This window comes from Neofelis nebulosa, chromosome 16, assembly GCF_028018385.1.
Source record: "Neofelis nebulosa isolate mNeoNeb1 chromosome 16, mNeoNeb1.pri, whole genome shotgun sequence".
Taxonomy (NCBI): domain Eukaryota; kingdom Metazoa; phylum Chordata; class Mammalia; order Carnivora; family Felidae; genus Neofelis; species Neofelis nebulosa.
Genome location: NC_080797.1, coordinates 23417570 through 23442133, shown reverse-complemented (window position 1 = coordinate 23442133; position 24564 = coordinate 23417570). Strand labels below are relative to the sequence as shown.

Below are 24564 nucleotides of genomic sequence, written 5' to 3'. Positions count from 1 at the left end.
CTCTCAGTTTCAGCTCAGGTCATGATCTCACGTTCGGTGAGTTTGAGCCCCACATTGGGCTCTGTGCCCAGTCCGACAGAGTCTGCTCAGGATTCTTTTCTCTCTCTCTCTCTCTCTTATTCTGCCACTCTCCTCCTCGCCCTCTGGCTCTCTCTCTCAAAATAAATGAACTTTAAAAAACATAAAATAATTTCATGTTTCTAAGGTATGTTGTTAAGAATATGAAAGCAAGTTATAGAATAATACATTATGTCACATAGGTAAAGATATGAAAAATATAAACCATGTACCGTACTTCTAAATAGATACATAGAAAGCAGTTTTAAAGGATCCACACCAAATTAAAAGCTGTGATAACCTCAGCAGAAGGTAGTGGAATTGGGCATAGTAAACTGTTTTTGTTTGGTTTTCTTTATTTCTGTATTTTAAATATTATAATACAAATGTATTTCTTGTGCCATGAAAAATCAAAATAAGAATAAACAAAGTTCAAAACAGAAAGCTAAAGTGAATACTTTGGTTCAGTGGCATTGAAAGCTATTGACTTTTTTTTTTTTTTTTTTAACACTGAACTCTGTTTCTTCCTAGGATTGAGAGAAACATCATGAGAGAAAGTCAGTTTATTGATCAATAATGAGTCAACAGGGCTAATGAGCTCAACTGGTTTGAATCAATGGCATCCTTTCTTAAAGCAAGTGTATATAAACAAGTCAATTATGCATTTTCAGATCAATATTAGGAGGACTAAGATTTACTGTTGGGCTTCTTTATGTGCTTTTGCAAGAAGGCACCTGTATTTTATGGGATAAATGAATCCAGAATGAAATAAATCTAAGGACATCCTCCCTGCAGCTTCTGTGTCTCTGGAGGAGACCACATTCCTTTCTGCATTTCGTGTGTTTTACTGCATTTAGAATCCATTCTTTCCTTTAGTATCTAGGACCTTATTTCTCAATGGGGAACTTTTCCAGATCGAAAACAAAAATATCACTACGTTTTTGAGTTCGGGAAATTGTGACATTATGACTTTACTGATTTTTTTTTTCCTGAATTTTATTTTTGGAAGGAGCTGTATAAACATAGCCTGTTGTCGGTCACAAGTGTTCTAAAGGCCAACAAGTGTTTATGAACAAGGACTGAGCTTGTGTGTACCAGCTGCATTGTCCTTCTCCCACTGATAGATTGTAATCTATTCTGTGGACAGGAACTCTGGCCTTTGTTGGGTTGAAAATTCTCATGAACTCAGACAAGGAAAGGCAAGCAAAAGCAATATGCAAGCATCCTCCAGTGAAAACACCAGGTTTCCCGGGATCTGGCTGAGGTCTGAGTGAAGCATGGCCCCACAGGGTCAGGAGAGAGCAAGAATATTGATCACGCCTCATGTTCCCTGTCCACAGTCTGCGGCGGCTGCAGTGCTCATGTTGTTCTCTAACTGGGGAGCAGGCACACTCATGGAGTTAATCACAAGATGGTACGTTCCCGTGCTTGGAGTTGGGAATAGGGCTTGGCCACTAGTAGGCTTTAGGCATACAATTTCTTCCCTGGGAGATGATGTGGGAGAGTACAAACGTAAAAACACAAAGAGATTCTCAAATTGGAATAACCAGCCACCAGATTGGAAAAAAAAAACCCTAAAGTCTGCCAGCTCCAAATAGGAGGCGGGGCTGGGGGGGGGGGGGGCGGGGGTGGAGGTATCCAACAACGGAAACTTTGCTGAAGACAGGGTACAATTAGTGTCACCATTTTGGAAATTAATTTCACGATAAAGTTGAAAATGTGCACATCCTTCCTAGGTATTCACCAAAAATATTAAACGTATATACAAGCAAACCTGTTTGTATGTTTCTCCAATATAATCTTGTACATATGATAAAGTGAACAGAGGTACATGTAATAACACGGACAACAAACACAATGCTAATAAAAATCTCACACGCATAGATACTACTCTCAGCTTTACCATTCACCGTGTGTATAATCTGGACATATTTTTTAACCTCTCTGATTTTTAGATGTCTTATCTATAAAAGAGAATTAAGAATAACTTCCTCATGGTTATTGTACAATTTTAAGATAGTATGTCTCAGAAGGACCTGGAATATATAGAGATTTTTTTTTTTTCATTTGTAAAATGGTAACAATAGAAGTGTGGCGAAATTTAGGAAGTATAGCCAGTGTGACAGTGTCTTGATATGTTAACGCTACTGCGTATATGATATTTAGCACGGGCAGTTGTGATATTATGCTCCAATACCCCACAGATCTCCTTACTGAACACCTGAGAGCAAATTGCTCTCACTGGAATATTGTTTGTACCTCCAATTTATTGTGTTATCACTGCATTTTTTTCAAATGTTACCACTCATATATCTAAATCCATCCCAGAAGTAGATAGATCTTGTTACACAGGCTTTATTTGATCCATCCCCTAAATCGGGTATCGGGTACTTAATGAAAACCTGGCAGGTTGCTGGAATCTGGGGAGTAAGGGAAAAATACGATGTGCTATTTGACACCTGGTAGCTCACAATCCAGTATCGAGGTAGAAAACAAGGGAACAAAAAAATCGCAATGGAATAAGTGCTCAAATTTACAAAGAGCTTTGGGAAAAGGCAGTTAAGAGCAACTGATTTATCATTTGATTACCTTACCCCACTTGATTTAAATTGAGAAGAAAATTATTTGGCTAAAGATACAAGAATCCTGAATTCTTCTCTCACTCTGGCTAGCTCATCATACTTTCCACCTTTAGCCGATCCGTACGCTCTCCTTTGTCTTTGCAAAAGTTGTTAAACACATCTGTCTTCTTTATGATAATAGCAGCAATCCTAGTAAATTACTGAAAGAAATAAACTTCATTCTTGCATCAGTTCAAAATCTACTTGTCCTAGTAGAATAAAGTCTTATCTCCACGATCTCTACTTGGCGTCTAGGTCAAAAAACAACTTAGTTTCATGCTCTATGGCTCCCCAAATATTTTAGGGTTTTTTTTTCTTCATTTAAGAAATTCCATTTTATAGTAGTTGGAACTCTTATTAGAAGTTCATTCTAAAAAAAATGCTAGTTTTTTAGACCCATAAGAGTGGAGAGTAACCTTCCTCCACCATCCACTCTACCATCACCCCGAATACCACAGTGCTAAACCCAATGTCAGAAAATATATGATTGGATTTGCTTCTTTGGTCATTACAGCTTGCCGGGTTACTGACAGACACTGAAAAAGGAAGGAAAAGGAAGAAAAACAAACAAAGAAAAAGAGGCTGAGGTGGTTGCTTCAGGTGAACTATACTGGGTGTCCAACAATAGGTCTAAGCAGATTTCTTTAAGTTTTCTGCTTATTAACCCTCTTTGTCTGTCTCTGTCAGCCTGTGGAGTTATTCTCTTGCGATTGCTCACTGTCGTGTGGGAGAACCGCCGACTGTATTGAGCATGAATCAGCTACTAAAATAAGTGTCAGGGGAACTGGGGTATGTCATTTGACCTTCAAATTAATTTTCCCTCGTCCCTGTTTCATTTCTCCTTTCCTGCAACCCCTGCCTCTCTCTTTTCAGCAGACCTCTGCCAGACAAATCAAAAAGCAAACTGCACCACCGCCAATGTCCTGAACAAGCCCATCCCTCTTTGATTTCTAGGAACACTCATTTGCGAAAAGCACAATAATGTATTCATTCTTGTAGCAGCATCAAGAAATCTACAACATAAACGCACTTTGTATTTTCCCCCCTCTGATTTAGGCAGCATCTCTGTCTGTCACCATTCTTGTCACAATGGTGCTCTGATTTCAGTTAACATGGATATCGGAGAACAGTACATGAGTTTTATTTGGTCTCTGTAATGAGTTAAAACACATACACTTTCAAATTCTATAAACTGCTTGACCTGGGCAAAGCAGGCAACACGAGTTTTGAGGGACCACTGCATCCTTTATCGTCAAGTCATTCGAAATTCTACTGGGGAATAGGCAGAGCAAAAATAGTCCAAATCTTCTTTTGTGAACGTGTGCAAGGACAGAGATGTCACTTATGTAAAAGTTGGCTTCTGAGTCTACTCAGCCCTACATGGAAGAGTCTCCCTTGTGCCTCTCTAAGCTTTCTGTGACTGTAACTTGATAAATGGAAGTTTGGAGTGAGGACACCAATCTGAGTAAAGGCTTTGCTGCTGCTGCTGCTCTGCCACTGAAGGGTGAGAACAGCAGACAGAGCTTAGAGTGACGTATTATGGGATGTGATGAGAGGGAGCACTCACCCAGAGCAAACACAGAGGAGGCACCTGTGAGTCTAATTCCACTTAATGTGCAGATTCAACCCCAGTTGTAACAATACTGCAGGAATCACTGCATTGAGTAACAAAGGAAGAAGATGAAAGGAAGGAAGAAAGGAGAGTAGGAAGGAAGGAAGAAAGGAGAGAAGGAAGGAATGAATGAAGGAAGGAGTGAAGGAACAAAGGAAGGAAGGAGGGAAGGAAGGAAGGAAATAAAGAAGGAAGGAGAGAGGAAGGGAAGGAAGGAAGAGGAGAAGGAAGGAAGGAAGGAAGGAAGGAAGGAAGGAAGGAAGGAAGGAAGGAGAGAGGGAGGAAAGGAAGGAAAGGGTGAAGGAAGGAAGGGGAGAAGGAAGGAAGGAAAGAAGGAAGGAAGAAAGGAAGGGAAGAAGGAAGGAAGGAGAGAGAGAGGGAAGGAAGGAAAGGATGAAGGAAGGAAGGGGAGAAGGAAGGAAAAAAGGAGAGAAGGAAGGAAGGAGAGAAGGAACAAAGGAAGAAAGGAGTGAAGGAAGGAAGGAAGGAAACAAGGAAGGAAGGAGAAAGGGAGGGAAGGAAGGAAAGAGAGAAGGAAGGAAGGGGAGAAGGAATAAAGAAAGGAAGGGGAGAAGGAAGAAAGGAAGGAAGGGAAGAAGGAAGGAAAAAAGGAAGGAAGGAGAGAGGGAGGGAAGGAAGGAAAGGGTGAAGGAAGGAAGAAAGAAGAGAGAGAAGAAAGGAGAGAAGGAACAAAGGAAGGAAGGAGAGAAGGAAGGAAGGAAGGAGCAAAGGAAGGAAGGAGGGAAGGAACAAAGGAAGGAAGGAGATCAGGAAGGAAGGAAGGGGAGAAGGAAGGTAGACAGGGAAGGAGGGAAGGAAGGAATAGAATGACTCTCAGTCTAGTGTAAAAATGCTCAGTACTTAGGAAAGCATACCAGGTTGTATTCTTTCATCCATAAACTATGAGTCCCTTTGGAGACACCTATTTCTAAAGTTTAAGAGAGATGAATTTGACAACCAGGGCAAGAGGATATTTCTAATTGAGTTTCTCCCTAATCCTAATCTGATGAATTAAAAGGCAAAGACTAGCATTTATCAAACATAGGCAAGGAAAGAAAGTATTCTTTATAGTTTACTTTTTTTTTTTTTTGCTTAAATAAATGAAAGATTGGTGAGGGCCTCTCATACAGATGTGGAGAAAATGAATGTGCCAGAGAGGGCAGAATCCAGAAGACTATTAGGTTGACTTCATCCTGAGAGGCTGGGGATATAGTTAAAACAAACCACAGCAAAGTCCCCCCATTGATATGACCAGGATATTCCTCTGGAAGTTGTAATCATTTCTCTAATTACTATATGACCCTCATATGTTTGGCCAATGCTGTCAGTTTGCCAAAAAGTTGGTCGGGGGCTGTAATCCAATAAGTTTTATTTTCAATTGCACATTCGCAAATTAAACCACAGCTGCAACCCAGATCAACCCGATCTGTGCAGAGAGGCATAGGAAAAGTCAATTAGTTTTTCCACTCTCTAGGGCCAAATGGACAATTAGACTAGACAAAATGGGGGTGGGGCATGCGTGTGTGTGTGTGTGTGTGTGTGTGTGTGTGTGTGACCATTTCGTGGACAAAGTAAGACTTTGAAGACTGAAGTATCGAGTTCACATAAATCAACCCACCTAAAGCGTGTCGTTTTCAAAAGGACATTTTTCTGCTATTAGCCTATAAAATTCCAGAAGGTAGGATTTATAGAATGATCATCATCCGTTCACCCGCGTCTCACAAAACACATATTATATAGAAGGCTCTTAAATATTTGCTGAATGAATGTCTGAATGATTGGTGGAAACATGATCCTCTGTGAAAACATGCATTCAGGTAATCACATTCATTTTACCACTTGTTCCTTTCCCAGCCCCCAGGTACAGTTGTCAGACCATGCTGTCCTATATTTGGAATAACAGAGAGCTGTCAATGTAGCAGGTGTCTGGGTTAGCGGTCCAATTGCCTCATTCTTTCGTGGATACTGCCATCAAACAGTGGGTGAGTTCAAAATTAGATGAATCATCACCTCTCTTCTCACTTTGTATGCCCACCTGCTGACAGGGAGTAATTCCCCCTTAATGGGAATCATCCCCAGTGAAGATAACACACCTCCACGTCATTAGAAGCAAGCAGTTCAAGGCTGACCTGGGGCAGGGTGTAAGGAATTTAGTGTTTATGATATCATGATTTGCTACAAACAAAGGTAAACTGTGTTTGGAAATAATGTGTGGCAATGGAAATTTAGCTGTGTCCTTGGAAATATTTTTATCAGTGAATATCGTAGCAACCACAAAATTGCTATGGACTTTTTTTTAAGCTTATTTATTTATTTTTCAGAGAGAGAGAGAGAGAGAGAGAGAGCACAAGCAGGGGAAGGGCAGAGACACAGGAGGACAGAGGATCTGAAGCGGGCTCTGTGCTGACAGCAGAGAACCCATTGCAGGACTCGAACTCATGAACTGTGAGATCATGACCTGAGCCAAATAGATGCTTAACCAACTGAGCCACCCAGGTGCCCTGCTATGGACTTTTGTTAACAGGGAATCATCTCCTTGCTGTTTTGCAAAACTTTTAAGAAGAAATCATTAATTATAAAATAACATCCTAACTCAGCATGCCATTCGGGAGTCTATGTCATTGCTTGGCCAGCAATCTCAATAAACTTTTCTAATTCAGCCTCAATAGGCATGCTATGTTTTCTCACCTATGACCTCCGTTTCCTATGTCAATAGTGCATTTTCCCCACCCATGTCCGCCTTTCTACTGATTCATCAAACCTTAGCTCTGATCATCTGATTCACAAGTATTTCTCTGGTCTCCCTGGCCACTACTAAATTCTGTCTCTCCTGAGTTGCAATACATTATTCTGAAATTTTATTTTATTATTACTTATCACTAATTATCCATTACTTACTGTATGAAGGAATGAGTGACAGATTTGCCTTCTGGCTTTGCTAACTGTGCAAGTGTTACCTTCCTCTGAGGACAAAGATCATGAATTTTGGTTTTTCTCTGACTCAGCACTTTGCAGTACCCCTTCTACAAAGTAAGAAAGCGGGGCACCTGGGTGGCTCAGTCAGTTGAGCGTCCGACTCTTGGTTTCAGCTCAGGTCATGATCTCACAGTTCGTGGTTTCAAGCCCCACATCAGGCTCTGCACTGACAGTGTGGAGCCTGCTTGGGATTCTCTCTCCCTCTTTCTCTGCCCCTCCCCCACTTGCGTTCTCTCCCTTTCTCTCCGCCCCCTCTCTCAAAAATAAATAAACATTAAAAAAAAAACCAAAGTAAGACTGCAATAACTATTAGTTGAATTGAATTGTACTGAACTGGCCTCATGAGGCTTTTAGTCTAATTGGGAAAAAAGACAGATTAAGCAGCAGAAAAAAAGAAAGGCAAAGCATCAGAGTTATAACTGTAAAATAATATGGGATAAAGTGAATATGTTCATCTTGGAGAAATACACTGTAAAGAATTATTGTAGTTGAGTAAGAGGTAATCAGAAAAGATGTTTAGACATACCTCTTGCACTAAATCTTAAAGGATATTGTTATGTTTTTGCTCCAGTGACTAACACATTCAACAGTTCATTAAGAAAGTGGAATATTTGAAATGCCAGAGGTTAAAGTGAGAAAGACAATGTCATATACATTCTATAGAAACATAAATTGGCATAAACTTTCTGAAAAGTACTTTGGTTTTATCAGGAAACTTTTGGGAAGTCCATAACTTCACTCCAATTCTTTCATTTCAAGCAATCTATTCTATTTTTTTTTAATATATGAAATTTATTGTCAAATTGGTTTCCATGCAACACCCAGTGCTCATCCCAAAAGGTGCCCTCCCCAATACCCATCACCCACCCTCCCCACCCTACCACCCTCCCACCCCCCATCGACCCTCAGTTTGTTCTCAGTTTTTAAGAGTCTCTTATGCTTTGGCTCTCTCCCACTCTAACCTCTTTGGTTTTTTTTTCCCTTCCCCTCCCCCATGGGTTTCTGTTAAGTTTCTCAGGATCCACATAAGAGTCAAAGCATATGGTATCTGTCTTTCTCTGTATGACTTATTTCACTTAGCATCCCACTCTCCAGTTCCATCCATGTTGCTACAAAGGGCCATATTTCATTCTTTCTCATTCAAGCAATCTATTCTAAATACATAAATAAACATTGGAGCAATGTTTTTTTATAGGATTATACTAGTCTCTCCTTTTTTATCTATACCATGGGTCAACCTTCAATTCATCACATTCAGTACACTCTAGGCTGCCTCAGGACCTTTGCTCTTGCTTTTTCCTTTGCCTGAAGTATTCTGCCGCAAAACTTTTCTTCTCTCAGCTAGATCCTATATATCTTCACCTCTTACTAAATTTAAATATCCCTCTACCAGGACTACTTTCCTTCTATTCCCACAGAAGAACAGAAGTTTGGTTTACTCCGAAACTCCCTCCCCCCACCAATATGCTTACATATCACTCATAGGTCCTCACTCTCCTCCAAACATTTACAGACATGTATTGAGAGTCTGTCTTTTCTATATATTCTAACTTCCATGAGAACAGGAACAGCTCTATCTTTCTTATTTCCATATCTAAATGCCAAGCACAGTGTTGGCAGAGCAGGGCACACACCCGGCCAGTATTTGTTAAATAAACATACCAATAATTTCAATAGCAACAGATTAAAAAGCAGCTAAAAATTCAAGAGCCAAGTACTTGTTTATAAGTGGTGATATAGTTGTAAGATGGTATATGATAACCATTAAAACAATGTTCACGTTTGACACTCTCCCATAAAAATGCTTGCAACTGTAAATGCAAACAAAAAGGTATAAGGCAGCAAATATATAATGATCATCACTCTATGAAAGGTGGAGAAATGTTTGCAGGAAGTAATTAATGCACTAGCAGACCGTTGACACTGATTATGGCAGCCTGGAGGGCTTGTGGGTGTGCCTCGTTCAAGTTGCAGGCTTGGGCCCCGGCCGTCAGTAATAAGTAAGACGATGAGAACTTTGATCTTATGGAATTTACTTGTTCATGGTAGAGACAGATGATTAACAAGGTATAATTAAATATATAGAAAGCCAATTCCAAGTTAGAAGCTCTTCTGGGGACCATGCAACAAGGTAGAGTGACAGAGTATATCAGTGCAAAGAGTCCTCTTGGGGTCTGGTTGACAGGGAGGGTTTTTGCCAACCAAGACCTCAGGGGTGAGAATGAGCCAAGCTTAGGAACAGTGTCTCTGAGGTGGGAGAGAACTTGTGACTTCAGTTTTCTTTCTTATGCTTTTCTGTATTTTTATTTCTCTATAATGAACATGAAACAGTTCTAGTTAGAAACAAATTAACTCCATAAAAAGCATATACATTGTCATAAAATTTGCACAGAGCAGTGTGAACCACATAAAAAGGAAGAAAGAAAGAAAGAAGGAAAGAAGGAAGGGACATGTATACCATTCACTGAACTCAGCTACCTGGTGTCTACATAACGTCAAGATCTCCCACACTGCTCATCCTGACCCCATATATATTGAGGATCTCAGCTGGAGTCTAAGTTGGGATTTCAACGTGGGAAATTAAATAATATAGTACACATAAATTACTTAAAACAGTGCCTGGTACTTAGATGGTGGGGTGACCTATTTGCCTCAGTTTACCAGGACTGGTCCCAGTGTTAATGTTTATTTATTTTGAGAGAGAGACAGAGGGACAGAGGGACAGAGCAGGAGTGAGGGAGGGGCAGAGAGATAGGGAGACATAGAATCTGAATCTGAAGCAAGCTCCAAGCTCCCAGCTGTCAGCACAGAGCCTGACTCGGGGCTCCAACCCAGGAAGCATGAGATCATGACTTGAGCCGAAGTTGGGCGCTCAACCAGCTGAACCACCCAGGTGCTCCTGTACTGGTCCCAGTTTTAAAACCTGGCACCTCCACCCACCTGCCCACAGTCCTAACATACAAAGAGAGTTGGTCACTCTGTTAGCAGGTACTTTTAATGATAAACTAGTGAATGGCACTCTCATTTTTGAATGAGTGTTTTTATCCAGAGAGGAAGAGAGTTTTCATCACTAGCAGCTGATTGCCACCACCATCCATGTGTATCTCTTAGACATCAGTTCCCTGTGCTGAGTTACCTCAGACCCTTACAAGAGGGGCTGTAGACAGAAACCGAATAGGTGATTTTCACAAAAGCCTCATGAAATAAGCATTGGTCTGATGGCTGGGTGAGTTGGGAAGGGAAAATATTCCTAACTTCCGTAGGGAATATTGCACAGCATTGGTGAATAGAAAAGAGAAGGTAAGTCAGGGCTACAGTCAACTGAGTATTTAGGTTTGTATCTTTTGAAGCCACTAAAATCTTTGAAATTTAGGACATAATTTCACCTTAGTGTAGTTTTATTACTTTGTTCATTTATTTTAAACACATGATATATTATAGCAATATTAATGAAATTGAAGGAAGTTAATAATACACAACCACATGATTCTAATATAATAGATGTTATATATTGTCCCAATATTTTTTAATATGCATTTTAAACAGTTATAAGTATAAGATGCTGCAAGTTAGGTATATATATGTTATATATATAAAATCTTTATCTTTTTAAAGCCCTTTTAGATTCAGAGAAAAACTGAACAAAAGGTTCAAAGGTTCCCAATACACTCCTTGCTCCCATACATGCATAACCTCACCTATTAGGAGCATCCCCCACCAGAGTGGTACATATGTTGCAATTTTTTTGAGTTTCTTTATTTATTTTGAGAGAGAGAGAGCAAGCAGGGGAAGGGCAGAGAGAGACAGGGAGAGACAGAATCCCAAGCAGCCTCCATGCTCTCAGCACAGAGCCTGACACGGGGCTGGAGCTCACAAATTATGAGATCACACCTGAGCTGAAATCGAGTCAGTCAGGACTGAGCCACCTAGAAGCCTCACAACTGTGGAGTCTACACTGATATACCATAACCACCCAAAGTCCATAGTTCACACCAAGATTCACTCTTGGTGCTGCATTTTCTACGGGTTTAGAAAAATGTATGACATATATCCATCATTAGAGAATCAATCATACTGAATAGTTTCACTGCCCTAAAAATTCTCTGTGCTGCACTTTTTGATTCCTTCCACACCAGATCTTTTTACTGTCTCCATAGTTTTGCCTTTTCTAGAATGTCATGTGGTTGGAATCAGTATGTAGCCTTCCCAGTCTGGCCTCTTTCATTTAGGAGTATGCATTTAGGATCTCCCTTGCCAAGTCTTTTTGTGGCTTCACTGATCACTTTTTTTGGGGGGGTGCTGAATAATATTCCTATCCTGGATATGTGGTATGGATGTGCAATAGTTTCATTATCCATTCACCTACTGAAGAATTTCCAGATTGTGGCAATTATGAATGAAGCTACTATCAGCACTGTGTGCAGGGGTTTGGGTGGACATAAAGTTGATACCGGAGAGTGTGACTGTTGGATTGCATGGTAAAAGTATGTCTATTTTTTTTTTTTTTTTTTTTTTTTTTGGGACAGAGAGAGACAGAGCATGAACGGGGGAGGGGCAGAGAGAGAGGGAGACACAGAATCAGAAACAGGCTCCAGGCTCCGAGCCATCAGCCCAGAGCCTGACGCGGGGCTCCAACTCACAGACCGCGAGATCGTGACCTGGCTGAAGTCGGACGCTTAACCGACTGCGCCACCCAGGCGCCCCATTATGTCTATTTTTTTAAGAAACTGCCATACTGTTTTTCAAAGCAGCTGTGCCATTTGCATTCCCACCAGCAAGGAATGAGAATTCCTGCGGCTCCACGTCGACACCAGCATTTGGTGTTAGTTAGTATGTTAGATTTTGGCCATTATGACAGGCATGTAGAACTATCTCATTTTTTAATTTTTTAAAAAATTTTGTTTAATGTTTATTTATTTTTGAGGGAGAGAGGGTGGGAGGGGGACAGAGAGAGGGAGACACAGAATCCGAAGCAGGCTCCAGGCTCCGATCTGTCAGCACCGAGCTTGACATGGGGCTCAAACTCATGAACTGTGAGATCATGACCGGAGCCAAAGTCGGGCGCTCAATCACAGAGCCACCCCGGCACCCCTAATTTTTTTTTTAATATTTATGTATTTATTTTGAGAGAGAGAAAGAGAGGAAGTACATGCTAGCGGGGGGAGGGGCAGAGAGAGAGGGAGAGACAGAAGCCAAGAAAGCTCTGCACTGTCACCACAGAGCCCAATGCAGGGCTTGATCTCAGGAACCGTGAAATCATGACCTGAGCCAAAATCAGGAGTCCAACGCTTAATGGACTGATTGACCCTGGCGCCCCTAACTCATTTTTTTTAATTTGACTTTCCTGATGATATAGCATATTTTCAAATGTTTATTTGCCATATCTGTATCTTCTTTGGTGAGGTTTCTTAATATCTTTAATCATTTTTAATTGGGTTGTTTTCTTACTGTTGAGTTTTAATTGTTCTTTGGATATTTTTGGTAACAGACCTTAATCAGATATGTCTTTTGCCAATATTTCCTCCCCGTCTGTGGCTTGTCTTTTACATTTCTTGACAATGTCTTTTGCAGAGCAGAAGACTGTAATTTTAATGAATTCTACTATTAATTCCTTCTCTCGTGGATTGTGTTTTTCGGTGCTGTATGAAAAACGCACTGCCAACCCCAAGATCTCCTAGATTTTTTCCTATGTCTTGTTCTAAGTGTTTCATAATTTTGAGTTTTAGATTTATGACCTAACAGTAGGTCTATGACTCATTTGGAGTTAATCGTTTATGAAGAGTAGAAAGTTTATGTCTAGATTCATTTTTTTTTTGCATGTGGATATTTACTTGTTCCAGCATTCTATATTTTTATTTAATATATCATGCACATTGTTTCCAGTTCTCACATATCCTTTACCACAATCATTTTAAAGGCTGTGTAACATTTCATCACCAACATTGTGCCATAAGGCATATTTACAGAAGTGTAATTATGCCCTCAAATGCAAGAACACACTAATGTCTTTGACTGCCTTTGCTACTTACTTGAAAATGCCTGTTAGTAATTTCAAGCACCAACAGTAGGTTATGACATCTATAGACAAAAAAAAAAAAAAAAAAAAAAGTCTGGTGTTTTATTTTGCTTGTATTCATATTGAACATTTTTATCAAGTTTGCTTACTAGTTGTATGTCTTCTCTTGTACATTTCTTTTCCTGTTTTTTCCCACTTATCTATCAGTGATTTGCTCTCCTTGACAAATATTCTTCTATTTTTACTAAGGTCTCCTGCTCTTTTCTCATCTTATTTTGTAAGAATAGTGTCTACTCTGTTGTTTACCTTTGTGTTTTGTTATATTTTTAACCTGCATAAAGTTTAAATTTTTACATAGAAATCTATTGAAAATTTTTTTCTTTTTGTGACTTTTTCACTTGTCCATTTAGAAACCTATTTCCCTTCCATGACTTTAATAAATATTCAATTCTATTTTCATCGTAAAATATACACTCTAGTTTTATATAGACATATATCTATATCTATATCTATATCTATATCTATATCTATATCTATATCTATATATCTCAACTTAATTTACTCTATGGAGAGATTTAAGGCACTGTGCTTTTTTATTTTCCAATTTGTTGCCACTTACTCAACTATGTACTTCAATGTGAACTCAATGGCATTTTAAAATAACATAATTGGAGTTCACATTTATGCCTTCTTTACTACTGTTGAACTATGTTTTAAGCTAAATTAATAAAGCAATGGCTATGTTGATAAAAAGCCATTTTTATAAATATCATTTGAATATTTTTTACACATTTGACTTACATACATAACAAACGTTTGGAAAGAAATAATATCTGTCCCAAACCTGATGAAGATTTGCAAATAATCATTTTGAGGTTTTAGATTGCTTTATCTCATTTCTACTGCTCCTTGTTGTATTTTATGACTCATTGATTAAAAGGAGATGCTATTTTAATCTATTTTGCAAACTTCTCGGTAAATAAATGAACAAGTAAATGAACAAATAAATGAACAAAAACCATATATTATTCCATGCTCAGGTTGGGGGGGGGTGTAATTAATGATAAGACATAAGATTCTGCTCATATGAATAGGATAGAAAAAATATACAGCTTAAAAAAATAGATCAAGCGATCATGACATAAAAAAACAAAGATTATGAGAGCTGGCTACAAAGAGCCTTAGAAGACATCTGGTTCAACTAGTTCATCAGATTTGTAATAAAAATAATAGCAGTGAATGTTAACTTGACATGACAACACAGAGACTATACTAAGTGTATTATCTCATTTATTGATCAGAATTACCTTCTATGTACTTCTAGTTTACGAATGAGGAAATTTAGGTGTGATGCCATTGTTTCGGCATGATCATGAAGACACTGACCTCCAATGAAGAAAAGGGACTTTCAAAAATTACAGAGTTGAGTCAAGACTATCAAAAACCCTGAGATATGCTGATATGATGTGGCTGGTAAGACAGTACACACACACACACACACACACACACACACACACACACATACATCCAGATTTTCTGATGAAGTCATTTCATTTTTTTTTTTATTTTATTGTTGAAAAAAATTTTAATGTTTATTTTTGAGAGAGAGAGAGAGACACTGAGCACGAGCAGGGGAGGGGCAGAGAAAGACACACACACACACACACACACACACACACACACACACAGAATCCGAAGCAGGCTCCAGGCTCTGAGCTGTCAGCACAGAGCCTGATGTGGGGCTCGAACCCACAGATTGTGAGATCATGACCTGAGCCGAAGTCAGAAGCTCAACCGACTGAGCCACTCAGGTGCCCCTCATTTTTTAAATAGAATCATTTCTAAGTACCCAAAATATACAATGCACAAATATAGAAAATTATTAATACATTTATACTCCTTTAAAGATCAGCTATTGTAAAGATATTTGTGCCTCTCACAGTTGTGACAGATAGAAGTAAAATAATTAATCATAATTAACTGTTATGCTCAGGCTTTCTTGCCAAATCCGTTTAATGTAATTAGATGTGCTCCTTGCACTCCATTTTGCTGTGATGGGCTCAAATTCTGGCTGGGTTTCATGTGGTGTCATCACATCCTGTAGTCATCATTGTAATTTTCTCCATTAGGGTAGCTCCCTGACGGAGTGCCCTATGCCAGGCATATCATTCTATATTTTCTATTCTGTTAACGATGTCAAGGAATGCATCACTACCACCTTTTCTCCTCGCACCAAAATACCATGAATTGCCAACATATGATTTAAATGGGAGGGGGGGATCTTAGGCTACAGGGCAGAGCTCTGGCGTATAGAAGCCTGTAGTTAATCTTTTGTCTCTCTTGTAAACTAGCAGATCACTTTTGGGTCAAGTTACTTAATCTTTCTAATTCTCATTTTACCTGTCTGTAAAATGGGGGTAAGGATTCACAGAGTCTCAGGGATTTTATAGAGATTTACATTTACAGCATGTAATTGATTCTCAAGAAATATTAAGTTTCCTTTCCAAAGACAGGTTTCTTTCCGTAGAAATGGGGCAGTCCTTGAGATGTTGTTTGCATAGTTATCACGGATAGGTTTTAACCCGAGTATTTCTTTTACCCTAATTCGGCCTTGAATATTAACATGGCATTCCTAATTAGGTCTTAATCTCGTTGGGACAGTTAACAGTAAGTACTAAGGACTCACATAACACAATCTAAGCTTGCGTATTAGTCCAGAGAAGGACAGCTATAATTTTCCATTCTTCTCTGGTTGATTTTCCCCTATTAACATTATTTGCTGAAGATGGAATTTCATAGTAGGAACAGAAGGGGAGGGAAAAGAAGGATTCCAGCTTATGATGATCACAGAGCCATCTCTGAAGGGCTTGGGCTTATACATGCGGGGTGCCAAACTTTGGTCTTCATTCTGAACTTCCTTACACATTCTCTTGGATACACGAAGCGAAAAGCCGAAGCCACTGCAGCGGATAGATTTTTACAATGGCGAAATATGACGGAAAAGACTCTGGGCTCATCATTCAGGGAAACCATCTGTGCCGGAGTAACTGTCTGTAGAGGGAAAAAATAAATCATTTTCAAAAATCCCATTGCTCCAAAATCTGGTCCAGTGCCACCGTCCTGAGTGCCAACTATTCCATCTGGCAAAAGCAAGTCATGGAAAAGCACAAAAGCAATTTACCCAATTGGCCTGGGCAGAAAGTTTATTCTTCAATTATTTTTTTGTGAGTCTTCCCTCCGAGTGTGGCTCAGATAGTTCTGCACTAGGTTCCCCAGCTGGGCAGGGTTCAACTAGGCAAAAACACGACTTGGGGTGAGTAGCAGTGAAATTTGCAGTTAGTCTCCCTCATTTAGAATCCTCCCTCCTGTTTAGAATCCCTCTTTCTGAATGGGTTAACCCTATCGAGTGGTTTTTAAAGAGGAGCTTCCTGATAGGATCATACTGCGAGATATAGAGTAAGTTGGTATTCAAATTTACTATTACAAACTATCGGGGAATCTTTGAAAATTTATAATCTGACAGCCTCGCTTCTTAGATGGGCTGCTGTGGTGAATGTAATTAATTGGGGACTTCCTCATCTCTATTCTTTTCTATTATTTTTAGGCAAAGGCTTCATTTTAAAAGTAGTCTACTTTCCCTTCAGTATCCTTGGAAACCAACCAATCCAACGGTTTTGCTGCATTGGTGAGGCCATCTATTTCTTGGGAGATTGCCATTTAGAGGATTAAAATTATAAGGCCCCAAAGAAGGAATTTTTCCAACAGCAAATCAATCTGTGTACCTTTCAGAGAGTTTTCTAGAAATTTGCTTCGGAACAGCTGAATAGATGTAATGTCATTTCAGGACTAGGACACTCAGCTCTGATAGAGGTTCTAACCAGCAAACGTTGAGAGCTATCACCAGCTGGTTATTTGCAGTCCGTGGAATACATGTTCTGTACTCCAGAGACATGAATCACTTGTTCAATTAAAAATAGTATTTCCCTAGCAATTATTTGATCAAGAACGGGAATAACTTGTGGGTGAAATGATGGCCAATTTGCGTTCCCATCTTGGAAACAGGCCTGTCGTTTTGACAGCATATACACATATCGATCTGCTTTTCTCTCTGAAACAACCAGCTCCAGAATTAATGACTGTAGATTCTTCTAGGATTTCCTTAAAATTAGGTCAAGGCTTTCCACTGTGGGAGTTAAATGCATGCTTCTCGCTGTGGAATTCAGGGGGGAAATGAGTTGCCAAGAGAAAGGCATATTAAGGACCTAGTCATACACAATTCTTTACCAAATTGTATCTGAGTCCTGTTTTGCTTACTCAAGACAAAGCTAATTACTCCACAGGATTATAGCATGGGATAGCTGACCAATGACAACCTCCAAGTGTCACAATCCAGTTTAAACAATCATTTTATCTGAATTATTAAATGCCTTTAATTTTTCAAAACTTTATTAGATACCTCCAATGTGTCAATTTCTCCATAGAAGCTGGGTATAATCCATTGTGGTCTAAAGCTTTAAAATGTTCACCACTGTTTGAGAAAGATTCATATAAATTAATACTTAGAAAATAAAGCATATAACATTGTGAAGGAAAAAGGATAGATCAGCTAATTATCCTATATAGATTTGATTTCTGCCTTTGGATTGGAAGCATGAAAACGTAAAAAAACTAAAAAAAAAGGGGAAATAAGGGTAATTCTAAACAAAGGTAGGAAGATGCCGAAGCCATTGACTTGTGAAAGTTTGGGATAGTGTGGAAAATACATAAATGGTTCAACATGACTGAGTGTGGAAATAAAGGAAGTAAAGGAAGTTAAAAGGGGCCTTCTGTGCTATGTAAAAGTGTTGTGACTTAATTGTCTAGGATATAGATATTTATGGAAGAACTTTAAGCAAAAAAATGCTAAGCTCCTGTGTGCATTTTAGAAGAATGAGGTACAACAAAGAGTTTTAGAGGGGAAGCAGTGGAGACAGAATAACAAGTTAGACAGTAGGAGTCCCCCAAAGAATGAGGATTGGACCTAAAAGTAAAATTTGGGTAGATGGAACCAAGAAAACTGATAGTGAGGATGTGTGTTGCTGATGTCATTAACAGAAGGTAGAGAACAGAGGAGTCAAATAGATACTTGCTTTTCATTTACTCTTTGTGTTTTGGCTTGCTTCAACTATGTCATTATTTCCCTATTAATATTCATTTACTTATATAGATGGAAGTATTCTAGCATGAAACCAGGAGGAAGGACAACAAATGATAATATATGTTGTGGGTGGAGAACGGCTACACTATCGTCTTGGATAACTGTAGTATTTCCTGGATTTCTGTTTGGGAAATCTGACTTAAATTCATTCCTACTATCCCTGATCTGTCCAGTGGCTATTTTAAAATCAGAATATTGGATTTTATATTTGATCTTTTAAATGTCACTGTTCCAGTCTGATGAGACTACTGAGAATTTTGATTCTGTTGTGTCTTATGTTCATTGTGTCTTTCACATTTAGGTCATGAAAAAGTGAGGGGCAATATTTGTGCATATAGGATTTTCCCAAGTCACAAATACAACTTTTACTGAACACCAGGAACACTGTGCTATTGAATAAAACTAAGTACTTCACTCCACTGAGATACCAAGAAACCAATCAGTCTTCCAGTGGAGTTATTCAGGAGTCATAAATCTACTGCAAAATGCTGTAATTTAGACCAAGGCTATAAAGGGAAGCTACATCGAGTGTGTTTTGCTTAAATCAATAGCTTGTAATTTCCCATTATATCTACAAAAATCCGGGGCTGGTAGCTGTAAATGTACTTCACGTACCTCTTGATTGATTATAGCTTGATGTCCTTATGTAAAATTCAAAATGATATTTCTGCTTTCAATATTTGTCTTGGCATGGTAGAGTAACATCAGGGAAATAAGGTTTATTGCATTCTTTTAAAAAATAGTTAGGAATGAAGAATAGTTTTGTTGTAAGCTTGATCCCACTATCATCTAATAATACTACGTTTTATTAGTTAACTAAAAGGTGCTGTAATCAATTGAGTGCTTACTACATGGTAGTCATTAATCATCTAAATTGGTGATTTCAGCTAATTCTCCTAACAATGGCATGATTTTAGCATCATAAGTAGTCCTGGAACATGGGTGGGGAAACTCATGCTTAGAAGAATATGGTACTTTCTCACGATATTTAGCTTACCCAGTATATATTTGAACCCACATCTGTGTACCTATCTACAAGAACCTGAACACTTCACTGGATAGTATGATGACATCTGTTAATAATCCATAGGAATAACAAATTTATTTTTCAAAGCTTCTGAACTCCAGAAACTTGAAAACTCAAAGCCTAAAGTCTGACAAACATAAGATGAATTCACATATGAGCACAGAGTGTGATAAAACCAGCTCTCTTACTGTGTTTAAAAAAAAATGAACCAATGGAGTTCATTGGTTCAATGTCAAAGAAGGAGACACCGGGGGTGCCTGGGTGGCTCAGTCGGTTAAGTGTCCGACTTTGGCTCAGGTCATGATCTCGCGGTTTGTGAGTTCGAGCCCCGCATCAGGCTCTGTGCTGACAGCTCAGAGCCTGCAGCCTGCTTCGGATTCTGTGTCTCCCTCTCTCTCTGCCCCTCCCCTACTTGTGCTCTGTCTCTCTCTGTCTATAAAAATAAATAAAATGTAAAAAAAAAAAAAAAAAAAGGAGACATTGGATTTTCTATAGGCAAATGTGTTTCCAATTGTTGACAATATTTGAGGTAGTTGGCTAAATTGGACATTCTTTTGAGACCTTGTTCTTTATTTGGTCTAAATTTGATTCAGTGTGCATCTATCTCAGCAGGGATTTGAAACTACAATACTTAACAGATTACTATTCTTGCTCCTGAATGCATCATATGTCTTTATTCCTACAGACTGAGATCTGTGAGATGTTTCTCAGGTTATACCTTTTCCCTGCTGCAGAAAGGGGATTGGTGTGCATGGTATGACAACTTTGTGGCTACTCATGGGCCACGTGTCTTCACTATTTTATTTGAAGCTGTGTCCTATAGCACAATGCCCATAAATATACCGGTGCAAAAACAACGTCCAAAGCCAAAACTTATAGCTTTTTCTTTATCTCTCCTTTGGAGCAAACAACCAAGAACTTACTAGTGTTCTTTACTTTCAATCGGTATCTGGGAAATTGCAACATGTAGAAAGAAGACAACAGCTCAATACTCATCTCTCTGAGGACAAGTTTACTTCAGTTTAAAAAAAAAAAACACCACAGGGTATTTTACTATTTGTAGTTTTTCTTGTAAAGGGAGAACTTGAAAGAAATGGTTTCCACCGCTGTGTACCAAAGAGGAAATTATGTTGAGAAATTGCAGACTTTTGAGGCATTAAGCAATGAGCTGTCCAGAAAGATAAATAAATAATTTCACAAGCAAAGAAAAAAAAAAACCCAACCTCCTTGGGAATTGAAATATATTAGACAATGCATCAAAGAGGGTAAAAGAAAAAAGAAAGTCAGGTAGTTTACAATAAGATCGAGGGAGATAAAGTCCTGAATGTCCCACTTCTCATGATTAAAAAGCAAGGAGGCAACACAGGGCTGTGCATTCAAGGTAGTTCATAAGGACAAATGGAAAAGTGTAAGAAAGAAAACAAAACAAAACACTTCAGTCCCATGGCCTTATTTCCATCTGCTCACATTGCCCCCACCTGCTCCAGTTTATAAAGTGGCTCAGTGTCATGTGAAGGACATTCTTGTTGCGTTGGCTTGGCCTGCACAGAGCCATGTGACATGTTGGAGAAGTTTCAGCCTGTTCTTAGCTTCCCTGTGCGACTTTGGAGCTACATTCCTAACACTGAAGATAGACATTCTTCCCTCAAGTTTTCCCCATAGATTTACACGTGTGCTCTTTTCTTTTTAAAGCAGGAGTGACTTCAGCAGTTCCTTAGATCTGGGTTTTTCTCACACACCCAGAATTTGCTTTGGTGAAGGCAGCCAGGCAAGTCAGGAAGGAGACCACTCAACACGTAAAGAATGTCATGCTGTTTTCTTCCTATGGGTAGGTATTGTGTCTTGAAGAATCACAGAAATGGAGACTATTTGATCGTCACACTCAAAAAGAGGACAGAGTTTGTTCTGCAGAGATAGCAGGGAATAAACTGAAATTTATGACCGAGAGTCAGAAAGTCAGGCCTCCATTCACAGCTTTACCTCAAGTCGGGTGACCTGAATCAAGCTCTTACCTCTCCGAGCTTTAAATTCCTCATCAAAAAAAAAAAAAAAAAAAAAAAAAAAAGTACATCAATATTTTTCAACTAGCTCCCTATTCCCCATCAGACTCATATATAGTTGTAGATATAAGGTACATGTACATCACATACATAGAGATACCTAGACATCAGGGATCAGGTTTTCTTCCAAGATTCTAGATTTAAGTGGACAGTAGGTGAAGTCCAGACACTAAAGAAATTAGTGTTGGGGTGCCTGGGTGGCTCAGTGGGTTAAGCGTTTGACTTCAGCTCAGCTCATGATCTCATGGTTCGTGAGTTCAAGCCCCACACTGGGCTCACTGCTGTCAGCATAGAGCCTGCTTTGGATCCTCTGTCTCCCTCTCTCTCTGCCCCACCCCTAGCTCACACTCTCCCTCTTGCTCTCAAAAATAAATAAACATTAAAAAGATTTTTAAAGAAATTAGTATTTATTAAAAGCTATCCAAGTGACACTAATGAGGTACCTTGGTTTAGAGCCACTTATATAGACAACATCTAAGTAACCCCCATTCTCTACCTATAGAAACTCTACTTAAAATAATTTTCAAGGAGTTTTATGCACATGGCAATGAGGCAAAACAAAGGAGGAAGAAGAGGAGAAAGAGGGGAAGGAGGAGGATAAATGTAAATCATTATTCTTGGCCTTCAGATCCTCATAATCTCCCAGGGAGTACCCAACAATATCACTATCACAACAGCATAGGTTATGTTTAGTCAAAGGAATTTATGGCCAAATCCTTAAAAAAATAGAAGTGAAATAATCCATTCATGAGAACTTATAGAAACAGGTGGAAATCAACAGGAATTAGAATTAGGGCATGGAAGAGATGTGTGGAAGGACAGATGACATGTGTTTATCAGGTGTGAGAGAATGCGCTTCAGACACACAGGACTCTTCCTGGTCCAGATCCATCATGGGGTGTCACGCCCCTGAGCCTTTGCACCTGTCACTCTCTCTGCTCACATCACTTCTTTATCAGTTGCTTTTATGTGTCATTTCCTATTTGTATATTTTCCTACCTTTAATAAAGATCTGATTACCCCTCGTTTTTGTTGCTGAAGGACCTCTTCATATTACCTTTTTATCACCTACTAGATTTCATGATAGTTGTTTTGAAATCTGTCTCTTTCTTTACAGCTTTTTAATTAAGTGCTTAAAGTTTCTCTTTTATTGTCAACATGTAACACAGTATCTTGCACAGAGAAAGTTACCTTTTTAAAAAAGTTTATTTATTTTGAGAAAGAAAGAGAGAGAGAGCACGCATGTGCAAGCAGGAGAGGGGCAGAGAGAGGGAGAGAGAAAGAATCCCAAGCAGGCTCCGCACTCAGCACAGAGCCCCGATGCGGGGCTCAAACTCACGAACTGTGAGTTCCTGACTTGAGTCTAAATCAAGAGTTGGAGGCTTAACTGACGAAGCCACCCAAGCACCCCTCACACAGAGAAAATATCCTTGAGTTGAAGTAAGTATGGGCAGAAGAACAATAGCAATAAAGATTTTTACTTAGAATGATTAGGGAATAAATAAGGACACACGATGAGGACAGAATATAAAATTTGTGTGTTTTGAGTAGTGTCACATTTGGAGACACACAAATAAAGGGAAGTAATTTGAAGCTATTGCAACTGGAATTCTCTGAGCAGGAAAATAACAAGAGTTGGAGACTTGATTGGAAAGGGAAGAAAATAAAGGTGAGGAATGTTCAAGAAGGATCAATAAGGACTGAGAACTAGAGATGAATTAAGAGTGCTATTGTCCTTCAGATAAAAATGTACTCATATCTGAAGCACATAAAGAGAGGATGGGGTATCCATATGAAGACTTTTTACAGACACTGGAGGGGTGAAAATAGCGACTGAATTTTGCAAAGGAAGCTGAGGCTGGAGGTGGGGCTCTGAGAGCTGTTGACACAGGGGTGATGACTAAAGATACAGAAACTAATAGAAAGAGAGAACATGAGAAAAATGAGCAGAAGGTTAAGCATCTTTGGGAAAGGGCTTGAGGAGGAAGAAAAATCACCATGTGAGCCAGGAACAGAGAAGTAAACAAGAAGAGAAACAGTTAAACTGAAAAACAAAAACAGAAACAAAAAACAAACTTGGGTTTGTTCAAATAAACTGAATACAAAAATAAATAAATAAAAATTAGTCCTAGATGAACCGAAATTCCACTCTAGAGAGAGAAAGCAAAATTATTAGAAGATAAAAATTAATTCCTGTCCATTTTTTTTTCCAGCTTCCTTCTAATCTGGAGATTCTCAAAGTGGGGAGAAATGAAAGAAAAAAAAAAGGAAGAGAAACCAAAAAATGTGGTATTAGAGTCTAAAAGGAACAGAGAGAGTTTCTAAAAGGAACTAGTGACAAAGTGAAAAAATTCCCAGATAGGGAAAATAGGTTTAGAAAGAATGCTGTTGTTAGTTTTAGCTAAAAGAAAGTTTCAGAAAACTCCTGAAAAAGCTTCAGTTTCTGTGCAGAAAGGAAGCTCACAGGGAGGAAGGCAATCATGTAAATTGACTGAGTAACAGAATAAAGGAGAGAGTTGAGATGAATGATCGAAGCAGAAGTGAATTATTTTTCAAAGAAATGGGATGGCATTTATCTGAAAATAACTAACAAAATAAGCATTTTGTTCCATCAATCTATATGTCTGTTACATTGTTAACATCACAGGGTCTAAATTATGGAATTCCATACATAGTAAAGCTTGAAATCTGTATGTGTGTCCTCCAACTTTGTTTTTATTCTCCCAATTGCTTTGATTATTGTAAGTCTTTTTCATTTTCATATACATTTTTGAATCAGTTTTTCAATTTCCACCAAAAAAATCTAGGTTTTTTTTATTGGGATTGTCTTCTTTCTTTCTTTCTTTCTTTCTTTCTTTCTTTCTTTCTTTCTTTCTTTCTTTCTTTCTTCCTTTTCTTTCTTTCTTAGAAATGTTTATTTAGTTTTGGGGGACAGAGCATGAGCAGGGGAAGGGCAGAGAGAGAGGGGGACAGAGGATCCAAAGCAGGCTCTGCACTG

The 24564-nt window shown here is 38.9% G+C and overlaps 1 long non-coding RNA gene across 1 annotated transcript in view; it reads left to right on the top strand.

The window, feature by feature from the left end:
• LOC131497835 (uncharacterized) overlaps positions 1 to 24259 on the top strand; it is a 30706-nt gene extending 6447 nt beyond the window's left edge. Inside the window, exons 3-4 of the long non-coding RNA XR_009255176.1 lie at positions 21202 to 21334; positions 23780 to 24259. This is a non-coding gene — a long non-coding RNA (uncharacterized LOC131497835). The remainder of the gene's footprint in view (positions 1 to 21201; positions 21335 to 23779) is intronic.
• Positions 24260 to 24564: the final 305 nt, after the last annotated feature.